Source organism: Pseudophryne corroboree, chromosome 8 (genome assembly GCF_028390025.1).
Source record: "Pseudophryne corroboree isolate aPseCor3 chromosome 8, aPseCor3.hap2, whole genome shotgun sequence".
Lineage (NCBI taxonomy): Eukaryota > Metazoa > Chordata > Amphibia > Anura > Myobatrachidae > Pseudophryne > Pseudophryne corroboree.
Genome location: NC_086451.1, coordinates 199,705,432 through 199,711,746, shown reverse-complemented (window position 1 = coordinate 199,711,746; position 6,315 = coordinate 199,705,432). Strand labels below are relative to the sequence as shown.

General features: G+C 42.4%; 1 pseudogene; it reads left to right on the top strand.

The window, feature by feature from the left end:
* Nucleotides 1-2,645: 2,645 nt before the first annotated feature.
* On the top strand, nt 2,646-2,764 carry LOC134952492 (5S ribosomal RNA; annotated as a pseudogene).
* Nucleotides 2,765-6,315: the final 3,551 nt, after the last annotated feature.

Sequence of the window (6,315 nt, the reverse complement as noted above, 5' to 3'; positions counted from 1 at the left end):
CAATTTGATATATGACCCATCACCAGCAAGCTCGTGGCACTACAGCTACCCATGCCACATTTTAGTACCTCTGTCACCCAGACCAACACCTGTCCTCTAGTAGCTCACACTTCCTCATCCTATATTTGCATACCACTCACCACCTACTCACCGAACGGCCCGATCACGTCATCTAGCACCACATTCATTTTATAGTTACTTTTTCACTTATATACATTTATATAATTTATATTTTTATATATTTATATTTTTATTTATTCTTTTCACTACCATTTTTATTCTTATTTTCATTTTCACTTATTTCTATCATATTTTATTTTTTAGTTTTATATTCACATTTATGCTCGTTTTATTATTATTTTTTTATATATATTTTTTACATTCATATTGATATATTTTATTTTTATTTTTATTTTTATTTTCATTGTTACCTTCATTCTCATGTACATCATTATTATCATGCATACAATCTTGCTATTTTCAATACATATACTTTATAATTCCTTCCTTTTTCTCCCCATCCCGCTAAATCATTCCCCTCATTTCTATGCCATTAACCCAACCTTACATCCATCTACATACCCCTATATATAGTATATGATTTTCAGCTATGTCACGTGTATCCCTCTTACTCATCTTATATAATAATTTTTTTATTTCCTACTTTATTTATTATTATTATTTTTTATTTTTTATTATCTTCACATATCAGTTTGTGCTCACAAATGTAACTGCAATCTGCAAACACATCAGCATTCACAGCTTTGTAATACGGAGGGTGGGGCATACTGGCCTCTCCCTGAATGCCCTTTAGCATTCACGAGTGCACTCCAGTAACCTCATGTCGGCCTCCTGAAGTCTTACAGCTTTGTTTACCCAGACGCGGGTATCCTAGCAACCGGACATCCCGAGAGCGGGCGGAAGTTCGGATGACAGCTTCCGCCCACACTCACCAGCGCTATGCCGCTCTTCGCGGCCGCTCAGACTAGGTTACACAAGCAGGACGGGAACATTTCCCGCAATCTCCACCCCACTCAGCCTGCTATAGCCCGCCGTTTTCTGACTATATCGCCATGCATGTCCCCAATTTGGCAACACACTCAGGGCGGAAGTGAGAAGTGCAACTTCCGCCCTCCCCAGCCTACCTTACCTCGCCCAGTGTAACCCGCCCATATGATTCATTTGTAAGGCCCTGGATTGGACCAGATGTTTAATGCATATCCGCCCACATGGTCAGCTATTGGCTGCTAGTAATTACTCAGGGTTTTTAAACACCCAGCTATGGAGATGCTAAGGAGCTACTCAGAATGGAAGTGAACAAGCCCGTGACCGGGTGAAACGCGTTTTCCTGCAAGCACCCGACCTGTCTGACACTTGGAGTGGTGATGTTTATTTATTATGTTGCACTATTTCTATTGCTAAGACTGAACACCCTTGCTTTTTTGCAAAAATTGCTCTTAGTTATATTGCTGGTGCTTCCAGCCTAGTCATATTGCATATTTGTACCATTTCAGTTTAGGTACTCTGAGGTTTAACTTTGTGATAAGGGCAGGTATTGGTGGCCCCGCATTCCTTGCGGGCACCCTGTCTGCCTATCAACTGAAGGAGTGGTATTTGACATTCACCTGAAGAATTAAAAAAACAAAAATACTTGTACCAATGCAGTTTAGGTAATCTGAGGCCTAACTTTGTGATAGGGGCAGGTATTGGTGGCCTCGCATCCCTTGCAGGCACCCTGTTTGTCTACTAACTGAAGGAGTGATATTTAACATTCACCTGCTCCAATCTCCAAAGCCCCCTTCTGCTCACAGAGAGAATCTCTGTATTTACAGTGCTGGTGTTTTCAATTAATTAGCATGGCATATCCATGTCCTCTCATTGCCTTAGTACAATGTGCAACACTTTTTCTTCACACCCAAGTGTAAATAGGACAGGTGCGGTGTGATCCTGCATGTACTCTGCCCTAGGTAATCTCAGACTGTGTATTTCATGCTCCCGTGAAGTTCTTTCACCATTGAGAGAAGTGTACAGGGGTATTTCTTTCTTTTTGCCTCATGTATAGGCTTGTGCCAACGACCAAGATTTGTCTTGATACGGGACATTCTGCTCATATCACCTGTGAAATCTAAGGTTCTGGTGCACGACACAAATTCGTCCATCAAACTGTCTAATGCTACGTAAATCCAAAGTGCACAAGTAACGTTATATATATCGTATGTTCTGACACCACTCATAAGATATTTTCTCCATCTTCATCTCTGGTGGATATTTGTCTTAAACACCTGTCACTATGATGTATCTTTGAACCAGGATTTGGCAGTAATCCAACATCTGAGGTAACCCCTAGGGGACCTACTGGTAATGTGTAAATAACCTTCTTTTTGCCTTTACTTCCTCCCATCCTAAAAGTATACATATATCTCTTCCTGCTGCTCTTCCTTCTGTGAACTCTCATCCACGATTCAGAGGAGCGTGTCCCCCCAGGAGACACGTTTCCTCGGTCTAACGTGGACAGCAGATTCACACCTTTTTACTCTCTTGTCACCTTTCTCTTTTTTCAGTACGCATTCCTAGCATTCTCTTTCCGAGGAGGAATCAATCCTCCTATTTCGGTGCACTCTCATTGGTACTATAGGTTCGAACCTTCCTACGACCATACCCCTACGTTCACGCCCAATCTCGTCCGATCTTGGAAGCTAAACGCAGGTGGGCTGGGTCAGTACCTAGACGGGCGACCACTAGGGAATACCCAGTGAAGTAGGGAGACTCTTTTTCCTGTAGAAATTATACCAACAGCAGTATCACCACTTATGCTTTATCTTCCTACTCCTATTATATTCTCTTTACTCATTACAGAGGTTACTGATTAGAAGTGTTACCAAGTGTATGGGCTCTCCCACTTCACGATTGTAACCCAATTAGGGCTGCATTAATACAAACACAGTTTGTACAGATCTTGGGCAGATGGAAGTAGCATAGTATGTAGCTAACTTCCGATATGCATTTATCTAGGAATAATTAAGATCTGAACATTTTTTGGGAGACCGTTTTCTCCAGCTGACCTATCCAGATTTGCTCCATCTCCAACCTGTCTTGTTTAGTCCCCATGTATTTTAAAGAGTAGAAATAAAGATTGTATTATTACTTCTCAGACACTTCACTTATCAATTAACAGACAGTTAACATAAGAGTGCGCCCAAACAAGAGTCATACTTTTCCTTCTTTACATGCATGTTCTGGTAACTACTAAGGACCTTTAACATTTCTAGGGCAATGGATGAGGGTAGAGAAGGTCACCACTGTATGTGGCCGTTGCTGCTGTTTAGTGTAACGGGCTTCAAATGACACAGGATAACCGGTCATTCTAGTGATCTCCAGTGTCACCAGTGGAAATTTTCAGGGGCAAAAACATAATTTAATGGGGGAGTACGTGTGTATGTGTAAACCAAGGACGTTTCTAGCAACCCCTGCTGTCATCTGCTTATGTCATGCCAGCTGCAGCTAGAAACGTTTGGCCCCTCCACCCCACACTGGGTGCTATATGTGCAGGAAACAGCCCTGTATACAACATACTCATTGTGCAAATCTTAATCATAGTAAATTAATACTCCCTTTGATGGCACCTAACCCCTGGTTTTCTGTATATACCTTGTACATGTCCTATATAGTCTCAAATTGTACGTGTTTTTTTTCTTGTTTTGCTCATTTGTTAATAAACTATAATGGGCGCTGTGGATCCCTAGTGCCACCATATAATACAGGTTGAGTATCCCATATCCAAATATTCCGAAATACGGTATATTCCGAAATACGGACTTTTTTGAGTGAGAGTGAGATAGTGAAACCTTTGTTTTTTGATGGCTCAATGTACACAAACTTTGTTTAATACACAAAGTTATTAAAAATATTGTATTAAATGACCTTCAGGCTGTGTGTATAAGGTGTATATGAAACATAAATGAATTGTGTGAATGTAGACACACTTTGTTTAATGCACAAAGTTATAAAAAATATTGGCTAAAATTACCTTCAGGCTGTGTGTATAAGGTGTATATGAAACATAAATGCATTCTGTGCTTAGATTTAGGTTCCATCACCATGACATCTCATTATGGTATGCAATTATTCCAAAATACGGAAAAATCCGATATCCAAAATACCTCTGGTCCCAAGCATTTTGGATAAGGGATACTCTACTTGTAATAAAATCCTTACTACAGTCAATCCAGTCTTTACTGCCGCCATCGCTGCTCCCTCTTTCCCAAGGGCAACATATGACCCTAAATTAAACCAGGGGAGCAGATAGTGCACTAATTTAGAAATAGAATACTTTACTCAAGATATGCACATACATATTAAATTTAAAAACTGGCTTATCAAAGTGACCGTCATTCAGAACAAAGTGCTCTCACATCTGACTCCAGCACTGGCCGCCTCCACGTGCCAAAACCATATATATTTGTGTTTATACACATGCAACACAATTAAAGACATTTAAAACAACTAATTCCTACTAGTGATGAGCGGGTTCGGTTTCTCGGAAACCGAACCCCCCCGAACTTCACCCATTTTACACGGGTCCGAGGCAGGTTCAAACCTTCCCGCCTTGCTCGGCTAACCCGAGCGCGCCCAAACGTCATCATCCCACTGTCGGATTCTCGCGAGATTCGGATTCTATATAAGCAGTCGCGCGTCACCGCTATTTTCACTCGTGCATTGGAGATGATAGGGAGAAAACGTGGCTGGCGTCCTCTCCGTTTATTGTTGAACTTGATTGCTTTATTGCTTAATTGTGGGGAGGACTGGGGAGCAGCTGTTAGGAGGAGTACAGTGCAGAGTTTTGCTGATCAGTGACCACCAGTTTTATCAGTTCTCTGCCTGAAAAAAACGCTCCATATCTGTGCTCAGTGTGCTGCATAATATATCTGTGCTCACACTGCTTAATTGTGGGGACTGGGGAGCAGCTGTATTATATAGCAGGAGTACAGTGCAGAGTTTTGCTGACAGTGACCACCAGTATACGTTGTCTGCCTGAAAAACACTCCTTATCTGTGCTCAGTGTGCTGCTTTATTGTGGGGACTGGGGACCACCAGTATAATTAATATTATATAGGAGGAGTACAGTGCAGAGTTTTGCTGACCAGTGACCACCAGTATACTATAAATAGCAGTACGATACGGAAGGCCACTGCTGTGCCTACATCTGTGTCGTCATTAAGTATACTATCCATCTACATTCTATACCTGTGGTGCATTTTAGTTTTGCAGTTTGCTGACACAGTGACCACCAGTATACTATATATAGCAGTACGATACGGAAGGCCACTGCTGTGCCTACCTCTGTGTCGTCATTAAGTATACTATCCATCTACATTCTATACCTGTGGTGCATTTTAGTTTTGCAGTTTGCTGACACAGTGACCACCAGTATACTATATATAGCAGTACGATACGGAAGGCCACTGCTGTGCCTACCTCTGTGTCATCATTAAGTATACTATCCATCTACATTCTATACCAATGGTGCATTTTAGTTTTGCAGTTTGCTGACAGTGACCACCAGTATATATACAGCGACCTTGGTGCGCCTCTTTTTTTCTTTGCATCATGTGCTGTTTGGGGACAATTTTTTTGAAGTGCCATCCTGCCTGACACTGCAGTGCCACTCCTAGATGGGCCAGGTATTTGTGTCGGCCACTTGTGTCGCTTAGCTTAGTCACACAGCGACCTTGGTGCGCCTCTTTATTTCTTTGCATCATGTGCTGTTTGGGGACAATTTTTTTGAAGTGCCATCCTGCCTGACACTGCAGTGCCACTCCTAGATGGGCCAGGTGTTTGTGTCGGCCACTTGTGTCGCTTAGCTTAGTCACACAGCGACCTTGGTGCGCCTCTTTTTTTCTTTGCATCATGTGCTGTTTGGGGACTATTTTTTGAAGTGCCATCCTACCTGACATTGCAGTGCCACTCCTAGATGGGCCAGGTGTTTGTGTCGGCCACTTGTGTCGCTTAGCTTAGTCACACAGCGCCTTGGTGCGCCTCTTTTTTTATTGCATCATGTGCTGTTTGGGGACAATTTTTTTGAAGTGCCATTCTGCCTGACACTGCAGTGCCACTCCTAGATGGGCCAGGTGTTTGTGTCGGCCACTTGTGTCGCTTAGCTTAGTCACACAGCGACCTTGGTGCGCCTCTTATTTTCTTTGCATCATGTGCTGTTTGGGGACTATTTTTTTGAAGTGCCATCCTGCCTGACACTGCAGTGCCACTCCTAGATGGGCCAGGTGTTTGTGTCGGCCACTTGTGTCGCTTAGCTTAGTC